Source organism: Sminthopsis crassicaudata, chromosome 2, assembly GCF_048593235.1.
Source record: "Sminthopsis crassicaudata isolate SCR6 chromosome 2, ASM4859323v1, whole genome shotgun sequence".
Lineage (NCBI taxonomy): Eukaryota > Metazoa > Chordata > Mammalia > Dasyuromorphia > Dasyuridae > Sminthopsis > Sminthopsis crassicaudata.
Window position 1 is genome coordinate 366,768,989 of NC_133618.1, and position 13,191 is coordinate 366,782,179.

A 13,191-nucleotide genomic window follows, 5' to 3' on the forward strand; every position below is an offset into this window, starting at 1 on the left:
ACTATAATGAACTTGACTCCTTTCAATAATGCAGTGATTCAAGACAATTCCAATAAATTTCTGATGGAGAGAGTCATCCACATCCAGAGAGAGAACTATGGAGACTGAATGTGGATTGAAGCATAGTATTTTCACCTTTGGTTGTTGTTTGTTCGGGTTTTTTTTTCTTTTCTCATGTTTTTTTCTTCCTTTTTTGTGCAAAATGACAAATATGGGAACATGTTTAGAAGAATTGAACATTTAAGTTATATTGGATTGCTTGCTGTCTTGGGGAGGAGAGAAAGGGAGAGGAGAGGGAGAAATATTTTGAACATAAGGTTTTTCAAAGATGAATGCTGAAAACTATCTTTGCATGTATTTGGAAAAAATAAAATACGATTAATTTTTTTTTTTTAAGAAGAAAACTATGTATCAGAAGAGGGAAGGAATTCACCCCAGGTCACCAGCAAATTAATGACTGATAAGATTTAAAACCAAATCTTCTGACCTTTAGACCTTCCCTTTGGCGTAACATAATAAGCCAAGGAGAAGAGAATTTTGTTTTTTCTGGGATCTCTTTTGTCTCTCGGCAGTTCTTCTAAAAGCTCCAACTGGAGATGAGAGCAAATGAAGACAGAAATAGGGCCTGGGTGATGGGACTAAAGCCATCAGCCATCTTGATGTCAGCTGGGACTTCATCCAGATGAACCCAGAGCTCCTCTCAGTTAGCACATCCCAGTCCAATCAGTGACATCAGGTGGTGAGAACATTAGTTCTTCCATTCTACCTCCCACTGGGCATGGAACCAAAAGCAGGCCCATTGCATCCTCTCCCGACCCTGAGCTGTTAACTTATGTTAATTAATGGACCTGAATGTTGGCAGCTTCTAAGCAGGTATAGAGAGTAGGTAGTATGTAGCAGCTGCTGCAGAACTTGGAGATTTCTGGCCTACTTCTGAGTCTCATACTTCTTCCATTGTTCCTCCTTTGGCATGGTGACCTCTATTTCTCATTTCCCCAAGAGAACATTGGAATAGCAGGGAAAAAATGGATAGAGTCAGAGGACCTGGCTCACATTTTACTTATCTTCTACTTTCACCTGCTATCTGACCTTGGAAAATCTATTTAACCTCTGAATGGAGACTTGTATAAAGTAAAAGGGTTGCATTTGATGATCTCTATGTTTCCTTCCAGATCTAAAACCTATAAAGTTTGGAAACCTGAAGATCAGGGGTGTGTTGATAAATATTTTAAAAAGGGAGATAGATTTGACACACTTCTAAATCTAATCTGCATTATTAACACTGTCTTAAGTCTAAACAATTAACAAAATAATAAGTCAAGCTGTATTTGTTGGTCTGCCAATTTCCAAGGTGTAAATCCTCACACTGAAAATTTAGCAATCTTCTCTCTTGAGTTAGATTAAGTTGGCTGCAGTGCCAAATTGTCCAGGACCCATCTTTGAGCATGTCATTCCCTTGTTCAAAAGCTGTCACCAGTAACAGTTCATATTTCTATGGGTTTTATGATTTGCAAAGCACTTTCCCTCACAACCTTATGAAGTATGTAATATAAGTATTATTATCCCCATTTTACAGATGAAGAAGAGAAGTGGCTTTTACAGGGTCCCATGGCTACTAAAAATGTCAGAGCTGGAACTCTTCTGAACTCTGGAGTAGCCCACGTGGCTTTTCACAAATAATGGTCAAGACTTCTCTGGGCCTTAGTCTTCTCATCTATAAAAGGGGAGAGCTGGGCTAAATCATCTCTAAAGCCCCCTGCCAGCAATAAGTCTCATGATTCTATGTTCTTCCAGCACCAACAGACCTCTCCCTTCAGTGACTCCCTGGGCTCAGTTCCAATCATTGTCCCTAAAGAAAGAATAGATGTTCTGGTGAGAGGCAGACAAGAGAAGATTGCGTCAGGCCAGGGCCCAGCTTAGAGTCATCAAATCATGAAATATGTTTTGCCCACAGGGCAGGGAGCTGGTCTCCTTTTCCTTTGTCACTGACGTCAGAGACAAGGACTGTCTGGGCAAGGCAGCTGGGTCTAGTTTTCCAAAACACGTCTTCTCAGACCACATCTTTAAATCCAGTTGGGAACTTATCAAAGTAATATAGGTCATATAGACAGGAAACCTCAAAATCAAGTGCTTAAAGTAGAATTTGGGAAGCCTACGCTGACTTGGATGTTTCCATGGCTCATGTCACCCAAAGTCCACTTGTCAAGAGGTTATGTGGATAGGACTCCATGTCATTATTAAGTACCTACTATGTGCCAGACACTTTGCTGAGTGCTGTCTCTGCTAGGCAGAGGCAAAACTGAAAGCATCCTTGCTCTCAAGGAGTTTATATTCTATCATAAATAAATATTGAAAGAACATAGACAAAATAAATACAATAAAAAATGTGGAGGAGAGTTACAAGAACCGGGATAAGGAAAAGTTTCACAAGGAAGATGATGGTTGAGCTGAGTTTTGAAGTAAAGGAAAGATTCTAAAAAGGGGAGATGAGATGGAACTGAATTGCAGACTTTAGGATAAGAATGCAAAGTCACAAAGATGGAGTCAGAGGATCATACAAAGAAGTCGTGGAATGGGCTTGCATTTTCCATCTCTTAGTCCAAGAAGTCTTTAGGAAAGGGATTTTCAAGATTTTAGCTGGATTATTTTCCTTAAAAATAAGCTTCCCCTAAACCCACCTCTGACAACCAGGCTGGAGACAAGACTTCATGCCCTGTAATTACTAGGCTTTGCCAACCTGCCACATTCCATCTCACCCACAACACGGTACCTACCCCTCAGTTCCCTAGAAAAGAATGAACCCAGAAGCTTTGGGGCAATTTCCTATCTGGATTCTCTTACTCCCTTTAACCTTTTAGCAAATAGGATCTCACCTAGAGATGAGGAGCTGGATTCTTCTTGTATACAAAGCAAGAGATTAAAGAGGAATAAATATGTAGATATAAATAGATAATAGAAAGAGAGAGAGAGAGATGAATAATTGGATAGATAGGCAAATAGATGGACAGATAGATAGATGAATGGATGGATGAATTGGTAGATGGAGAGAGATGGAGAGATAGATGGATGATAGATAAATAGATAGATGGATGTATAGGTAGATGAAAAATATAAACCCAAAGACCAAACCTTTAGCCCTGACCAACACTTCTAGGGAAGCTGGAACATAGAGAGCTGTATCACTTACAATCTCCCATCATCTTAATCCACAGTTTATAGAATTAAAATCATCTGACATTATTGATTATTTCATCCAGGGGAAACCAACCTCCTAAAACCATTGTTATGACAAGGAATGAGGGAGAACTATGTAGCCAGAAAGCAAAGCTGGGCTCATATACCCAAGACATCAGGATAAAATGAAGGAAAGCCCCTAAGGAGATAGAGATAGAAAAAAATTCAACTCCCTCCCTTTACCCATAAGAAATAACAATAGAAAAGATAGAAATATGCAAAGATATATTTAAATATATTTGCATGTACATATAAATATCTACATATATATTTCATCATTGTGAACTTGACAGACATGAACAAATATAAACATTCCCACATGCAAAGAACAGAAAAGAGTATTATATAGAAAACTCCAAATCTCTGTTATGTTTGTGGGTTTTTTAAGATTACACTAAAAATCCACACATTAGTTCTAAAGCTATCTTACTTGTTTGCATTTCCTCCTATTTTCTTCTGTGTATTTTAAATATTTCATTGATATATTGTTTTCTTTTTCTTTCTTATTTTTTGAGGCAACACTATCATCAGCCTTCTCTCCAATGTTACCCAAAAATATTCCTTGAAACAAACTAACATAGTCAGACAAAAAGAAAAAAATCCATATATAGGTCATGATGGAAAATGTACATCTCATTTTATATCTCTGGTCTCCCACTTCTCTATCAAGAAATAGGAAACACATTTCATCATCAGTAATCTAGAGTTGTGATTGGTTATTGAATTGATTAGAATTCTTAACTCTTTAAAAGTTGTTCTTCTTTATAATGTTTTTCTTATTTTATAAATTGTTGTCTTGGTTCTGCTCACTTCGTTCTCTTGCCAGTTCATACACATCTTTCCAGTTTTCCCTAAATCAATCTCATTCACAGTTTCTAATAAAGCAATAATCTTCCATTATATTTATACAGCTATTTCTCAAGTGAGGGACACCCCATTTGATTCCAGTTCTTCAATGGATAAAAATAGTAGTGAAATCACTAGGTCAAAGACACAGCTTAGTGATTTTTTGAGTATCCTTCCCAATTGTTTTCCAGAATGGTTGGACCAATTCATAGATATACCTGCCTTGGTGTAATTGTTCTCTCACAGATCCTCTAACAACTGGCATTTTCCATTTTATTTTGTCATAAGTGTCAATTCAATGAGAAGTAAGTTTTAAATTAAATTAAAATTGTTTTAATTTGCATTTCTTCAATATTTTCACAAAGTTGTTGATAGTTTGCATTATTTTTCTTGAGACTTCTGTGCACAGGAAAAATTCAAACCTCAGCCCATAAGCAATAACAATAGAAAAGATAGATATATCCTCACAGATATGTATCTATCTATATCCATATCTATCTATATCCATAAATGTATGTATTCATTTCTTATTTATCCCTTCTGACTTATCCTCTGCTTAATGGTTTTTATTGTTGTTCAGTCATTCTCATTCTCTTTGAATCTTGATGACCCCATTTGGAGTAGTTTACCTTTTCTTTTTCCAGATAATTTTACAAATGAGGAAACTAAGGAAACAGGATTAAGTGACTTGCCCAACATCATACAGCTAATGCCTAAGGCCAGATTTTAATTCAGGCTTTCTCACTCCAGGAACTCTATCGACTGTGACACCTAGATCCCCTCTATTAGGGAATATCTTTTGTTCTTATATGTTTAAATCAATTCCCTGTAGTCTTTATCATAGAAACGCTTCCAAAGATTATTTTCCCAATTAACTATTTGGTTTCAAATTTTAATTGTATTGATTTTATTTGGGCAAAATCAATTTTATATAATCAAGTTAATCAATCAACAAATATTTTTATATTACACTATATACCAGATATTATATTAGAGACTAGTGATAGAAATATAAACAGTGAAACAATCCTCTCTATTTTGTTGCTTATAATTCTCTCAAGAATTCTTTTTCTATCCACAGTTTGAAAGGTAGCTCCAGGACCAAAAGATCATTATACACTTCAACAACAATACTATATGATGATCAATTCTGATGGACGTGGCCTTCTTCAACAATGAGATGAACCAAATCAGTTCCAATAGAGCAGTAACGAACTAAACCAGCTACACCCAGCGAAAGAACTCTGGGAGATAACTATGAACCACTGCATAGAATTCCCAATCCCTCTATTTTTGTCCACCTGCATTTTTTATTTCCTTCACAGGCTAATTGTACACTATTTCAAAGTCTGATTCTTTTTGTACAGCAAAATAACTGTTTGGACATGTATACATATATTGTATTTAACTTATGCTTTAGCATATTTAACATATATTGGTCAACCTACCATTTGGGGGAAGGGATGGGGGAAGGAGGGGAAAAGTTGAAACAAAAGGTTTTGCAATTGTCAATGCTGAAAAATTATCTATGCATATATCTTGTAAATGAAAAACTATAATATTTTTTAAATGAATGGAAGTCGTGTTCTCATAAGTAAAAGGAAAAATATATTATGCTTCTTCTTTTAGTAGAATGCTATAATAAATGATACAAATAAATATTTTGAAAAGTCAATTTCATCTTCTTATAGGAAAGTATTAGTATTTGGTAATTCAGAATTTTTCTTTGTTTGAATTAATTTTTTGATACTAGATAAATTTTCTGCTCAATAAACAATCAAATATTCATGTCACATGTTTGTATCATATCTGAGAGCTTAAAATGTAATTTCCTTTAAATTTAAATTCCTTTAAATAAAATCTGCATTAGATAATAAAAAAGAAAGAAAGGTATCTCCTTCCCTGAAACTCTAATTTGTTTATGATAGAACCCTTTATATTTAGGTCCTTTATCTGCTTAGAATTCATTGTGGTATATGGTGTAAGATTTTGTACAGACTGCTTTCCGGTTTTCACAATTTTTGTCAAAAAGTGATTTTCTTTAATAGTGCAAGATCCTTGAGTTTAACACCATACTACTTTGTTCATCTGAGACTGATTAGTTGCCCCCTAGATAGAGCATGAAATCAGAAAAACCTGAGTTCAAATCCAGTCTCAGATATGTGCCTAATCAAGTCACTTAATCTCTGCCTGCCTCAAGTTGCTCCTTTTTAAAATGGAGATAACAACACCATCTCCCTAGAAGGATTGTTCTGAGGATCAAATGAGATAATAAAATCAGAAAATATAATAGTGTGAGAAATTATTGCAGTGATATTCATAAAATACTTAGCACAGTTCTTGCCACATAATAGGTGTTATATTGAGATTTATTCTGCCCCCCCTCATTTGCTTCTGAATCTTGTTACCCTCCATTCCACTGATCAGCTTTTCTGTTTTTTAATCCTCAATAAAACAAATAGCTTTAGTAATTACTACTACTTTGTTGGTTTGAAATAATGTACTGTTTGGCCCCTTCCTTCCCATTCTTTTCCATAATTTTCCTAGAAATTCTTGACCTTTTCTTTCTTGAAATTATTTTTCTAGCTCTATAAATCATGCCTTTGGCACTTTGATTGGTATGGTACTCTATCTATAAATTAATTTATATAGTATTGTTATTTTTACGATAATCATTATTGTAATTTTTATGACAACCATTTAGTACAGTGCAACTATCAGCAATTAATATCTTTCTAATTATTTGTCTTTATTTCTGTAAAGAGTATTTTATAGCTATATTCATATCATTCATGCGTGTCTTGGTAGATAGATTCCCATACATTTTTATTTTCTTATAGTAGCTTTGAATGGAATTTCTTTTTCTTTCTTTTTCTGTCAGGTTTTTTTGGTATGACATAGAAATGCTGATGGCTTTTGTGGATTTATTCTATGTCATGTTATTTAACCATAATATTTCTCCAAAAAAGCAATAATTTTGTTTCTTCATTGTATATGCTTATTTCCTCAAGCTTTTTTCTTTTCCATTGTTTCAGCTTGACATTTCTAGAATTACACTAAATAATACAAGTGCCAATTACATCATTATTTTAAGCCCTTGGGCTTACTGGAAAAACCTTTTGCATTTCTTTATTATGGACAAAGCTTTTTATAGATTGTATATTGATACTATTTATCATATTGATAAAGGATCCATTTCCTTCTGTTTTTTTCATTTTTCCCCCTAAATGGGCACTGCATTTTATCAAAAAATTTGTGTGCATCTACTGATATAAAAATGAAGTTAAGTATTCTTTTTTCTAATTTTGTGGTCTTATATGTTGAGTCACCCTGTTATTGAATCAGCCGCATATTCCTAATATAAATCAAACATCCTTATAGTATATAATCTGTTAAATATATTACTATATCCTCTTGACTAATACTTCATTTCACATTCTTATGTCGATAGCCATTAAGGATATTAATCTATAGCTTTGTCTCTCCTTGGTTTAGTTATCAAGACCATATTTATTTAATAAAATGAATGTCATTGGATCACTTCTTACAGTAATTTTTGTAAACAATTTATGTAATATTTGAATTAATTATTCTTTGAATATTTGAGAGAATTTACTTGAAAATTCATTCAAACTCAAGGTTCCTTTCTTTCAGAATTTCTTTATTTTTTATTCAATTTCCCATTTGAGATTGGGTTAAAATGCCTCTTTTTTGTTCTATTAACTTGGGTGTTTTATATTTTTGTAAATATTCATTCATTCAATTTATTGGGTTTGAGGAGTAAATAGTTTCTAATAATTTTCTTTATTCCTCTTTTAATTTTTATTGGAATTTTGGTTTTTCCTTTCTTTTTTCAGATTAGCAAATGGTTTATTTATTTGATTAGTTGTTTTGTGTGTGTGCATCTTTTTCTTCTAAAAACCAACTCAGTTACTTTTAGCAATTTGATATGGTTTCTTCTTTCAATTTTCTTTCATTTTTTCTTTGATTCTTAGAATTTCTATTTTCTGGATTTTTTTTATTTGTTGCTTGTCTACATGTTTTGAGTTGCATATCTGATTAGTTGATGTGTTCTTTCTTTTGTTTTGTTTTGTTTTTTAAACTAAGTCTCCCTTTCTCCTGAAGTAACCATTCATAAGTTCCCACTATTGATCAATATAGGAGCTTTGACCTGCTCTATTTCCTACTGGGGTCAGTTCACATTTCTTTAGGCAGTCCTGGCCTCCTCACTCCCCTCTACTGGAGAGTTCATCATATTGATTCCAGACATAGCAACAATACCCATTTTCAACCTCTACTGCAGCCCAGAACTCCCAAGCTCAAGAGATCCACTCAGCTTCAGTTTCAGTCTTTCAGTCACTCAGCTAGAATTACAGGTGTGTAATTCTATATATATATATATATATATATATATTAACCACTATACTTACTTAGTCTTAGTCTTCTTCTCCCTTTAATTCAAATAATAGAGGGCATGGAATCAGGTTTGCTCTCTTTGATCCTAGACTGTATAACAGAAGCAATGAATACTAATAGAGGAGAGGTTGGGGAGAAGTCCTAGAGGAAGTGTTTTGCTTTGGGAAGTGATATCAGACTCAGGACCAAAGTGGGAGAAATGACAACTATGAAAGTCAAAACTTTGTCTTGACCAAATAACACAAGGCTTCAAGAGTTTTCTCCTCCTTCCTCCTGTCCTCTAGAAGCCTCTGAAAGAGCAGGGACAGTTCAACAGTTCAAGCCACAGCTAAACCTAAGGTACCTACTTTTGTGAATGAAGCAACAACCCTGATGGAGAAGTCCCATGCCCATTCTAATGGGCATTCAACCAGAGCAATATTGGCCTTCCTCCTATGTGACTTCAATCAGGAGAGATGGAATGACTATTATAAAAGCACTGAACTCCAGAGATGCTCATCCACTGAAGAATGTCTAAACAAATTGTGAAACAGGAGGGACATGGAATACTATTGTGCTATTAAAAAAAACAATGCATGTGAAAAAGAGAGAGAAGGAGGGCAGATAGATGGTGTAGTGGATAGAGTGCTGGCCCTGAAGTCAGGAGGACTTGAGTTCAAATCCAGCCTTAATATTTCCTATGTGACCCCAATTACCTCAGAAAAAAAAAAAAAAAGACAGACAGACAGAAAAACATGGAAAGATCTATATTAACTAATGCAGAATGAAGTAAGCAGAGCCAAGAAAGAAATAAAAGCAAGAAACAACAAGGGAAATGGAAAGAACAATAGCAGACCAAAAAATTCAAAATAAATCTAATTATAAAGATCAAATAGAATTCAAATGAAGAGACCCACCCCCTTTGTGGATGTGAGGTTTCCACAGGTGTTGCACATGGCACACTTTTTAGATTTTTTCCATGTATGGATCAATTGTGATGATTTTTTTTTCTCTCTAAAAATATTATTTGTCATGTATAGGATGGCTCTTTAGGTGGGGGAGGGGCAAAGTTACTTGAGATAACTATGTAAGAAACAGAAGATACACATAAAAACTCATTTTTAGAATAAAGAAAAAGGCATTTAATTAGTTATAGGTTAGGTACCTCCAGCTCCTAGGTTGTTTGTCTTCTGAGTGGTAGAAGAGAGAAACTGAACTCTAAACTGAGCAGGTTGGGGATTTTGTGCCTTTTTTCCCCTCCTGCTATGTATCTTTGGAACTGGACTTGAGTGTCTATTGTGCTTTTCAATAATGCATTTATGACTTTTGAAATTTATTATGCTCTCATCTAACTTGATTTACTTACTTGATGAACTAATCCATTAAATGGGTGACTAAAACCATATCCTGGATGTGGAAAGGAAGGAATATGGTTAGTAATTGAAGGCAGAACCACATATGATAGATGATGATGATCATATACTCCTAGGAAAAAAGCCTGGAATGTAGAAGTGAGGGGTGGAGCAATGTATATTTGATAGCCAAGTACCCCAAGACCATAGTTGTTAACAAAGCACAGTCTGAGATTGCTACAACTAAATAAACTTTGATTTAAAATAAAATTATGTAAAGAACAAAGTTATATTAAAGAGAATGCTAACATAAATACATCATATAAAAATGTATGTAAGATAACTAAATCAGGACTGAAAGGCAATTTTACATCTTTTTAAAGATGTAAAATTTTTGAACATTTATAGTTACAAAAGAAGAATTAAAATTACTTATTTGCAGTTTCAGGAAGAAATGAGCAAATTATCATATCAAAAGTACAAAACAAGAATTTGCCAGAATTAAAAGAGAAATTAATAAAAAACAGAATGAAAGTACAACCTAATTTTAAAATAAAAGAGTTGATTTTGTGAAAAGATCAACAAGACTGATAAACTATTAGCAAGTTTAATCAAAAAGAATAGAGAGATAAACAGCTTTTCCAAAATTAGAAATGAGTGAAGGAAAATCATAACAAATGAAGAGTAAAGAAAATTACCAGGAATTATCAGAAACAGTTTTACGCTAACCAATCTAAGAATATAAAAGAAACCCATTAAAAATGGATTAACAATATGCCAAACCATGAAAAAATAGATCAATATTTGCAAAGGCATAAAAAGCCCAAATTTGTAAAACAGGAAATAGATCAATAAAATCAACCACCATCAGAATGATAAATTGACAAGATTATTAAGGAAATGTCACATGAAAAAATCTCAGGATCAGATATATGTATAAGTAAATTCTGTCAAATATTTAAAAGAATTAATGCATCTTCATACAATATAAATGACTTTCAAGGCTGGAGAAAACACTCCACCAACCTCCCTTTATGAAACAAATAAGGTTTTTACTTCTCAAATCTTTAAACTCAACACTGGATGACCCTCACCATCCATTTCCTTCATATCTAATCATGTGCTGTTGAACAGAACTGATGGGAGAAATGAAACTGCATTGAACACATACAGGACAAATTTTCCACAGTTTCTACTGGATCCTCACTTCAACAAGGCAATCAATCCTTCTACTTTTCCTCAATTGACTCTTTAGCCCATTCACCACACCAGTTGTTCCAAGCTTTTTCTTCTTTCCTCAAAGCTCCCTTTCCCTATCTTTTCACTAAGAATTTTCCTCATACTTCACAAAAAATGCATAAATAAATTTGCCAAGAGTTCCCTCTTTTCCCCTTCTCCTCACCTTATGTTCCTCTGACATCATCCTCCTTTATTTTATCTTTCAAGTCATAACTCAAATCTCAGGGGAAGAGGTGGACCTTAACTGTACTAATGTCAACTGCTCTATTCTATTTTGACCCAATACTCTCCCTTCTGCAACATATTATCTCCATTATCCACTCTCTATAAAGTTTAATCTTTCCCTGTCTACTGACTGCTCTCTACTGACTGCTCCCCTCCCATCTTCCAAAATTCTAAGTCTCCATGATCCTTAAAAAAAAAACTTGATTTGGAACTATGCTCAAAAAGTTATCAAACTGTGCATACTCTTTGATCCTGCAGTGCTACTATTGGACTTATATCCCAAAGAGATCTTAAGGAAGGGAAAGGGACCTGTATTACAAGAATGTTTGTGGCAGCCCTTTTTATAGTGACCAGAAACTGGAAACTGAGTGGATGCCCATCAATTGGAGAATGGCTGAATAAATTGTGGTATATGAATATTATGCAATATTATTGTTCTTTAAGAAATGACCAACAGGATGATTTCAGAAAGGCCTGGAGAGACTTACATGAACTGATGCTGAGTGAAATGAGCAGAACCAGGTGATCATTATGCACTTCAACAACAATACTGTATGAGGATGTATTCTGATGGATGTGGCCCTCTTAAACAATGAGATGAAACAAATAAGTTCCAATAGAACAGTAATGAATTAACCAGCTACACCCAGCGAAAGAATTCAGGGAGATGAGTGTGAACCACTACATAGAATTCCCAATCCCTCTATTTTTGTCCGCCTGCATTTTCGATTTCCTTCACAGGCTAATTGTACATTATTTCAAAGTCCTACTTTTCTTGTGCTGCAAAATAATTGTATGGACATGTATACATATATTTAACATATACTTTAACATATTTAACATGTATTGGTCAACCTGCCATCTGGGGGAGAGAGGAGGGGAAAGGAGAGGAAAAACAAAAGGTTTTGCAACTGTCAATGCTGAAAAATTACCCATGCATATATCTGGTAAATAAAAAGCTATAATTAAAAAAAAAAACTTTAGCTAGATCTTATCATTTCTAATAGCTAACATCAGATGTCACTCTTCTTCATCAAAACTGCATTCCTTGGAAAAGCATCTGCTCTCAGTATCTCCACTTCCTCTCTTCTCACTTTAAAGCTACTAATGATCTCTTAATTATCAAATTAAATATTCTTTTCCCAAATTACATTTTTTTTGCCCTCTCTCTAGCATTCCACCTCCTCTTGTATATTCTCTCCTCTCTGGGGTATCTGTATTATTGCTTTCTCGTGGTTCTCTCTCATCTTTCCTATCTGACAGCACTTTCTCAGCCTCTTTTGCTAGATCTTCCTCTGAGTAATGGCCATTTACCTTGGGTATCCCCCAAGAGTTCTGCACTGAACTTATCAGTTTCCATGGATTCAATTATCATCTTTATATCTATGATTCTCGGATCTAAATATCCAGACCAAGGTCACTTTCCTGAATTACAATCACATCCCAAATTACTTATTAGACTTTTCCAACTGAATGCCTCAGGCATCTCAAACCTTACATGACCAGAAACAAAACTTATTATCTTTTCTCCCAAACCCACCCTCCTTCTGAATTCCCTATTACTGCTCAAGGTGTATCACCAGGCTTCAAGTCATCAACTTCAAGGCTCAACTTCGGTGTCATCCTCATTCCTCACCCTCAATAATCCCTAAACCCAGTCAATTATCAAATATTTTCATTTCTTCTCCATAGCATCCCTTAGCTATATCCCCTCATCTCCACTCATAGAACCATCACACTAATTCATTTCCTCATTACCTCTTGCCTAGACTATTGACTAACACATTGTCTTAAGTCTCTACCAACTTCAATCTATTCTTCAAATTAATTTTCTGGATAGATCTAACAATGTCATCCCCTTCACACACACACACACACACACACACACACACACACACAC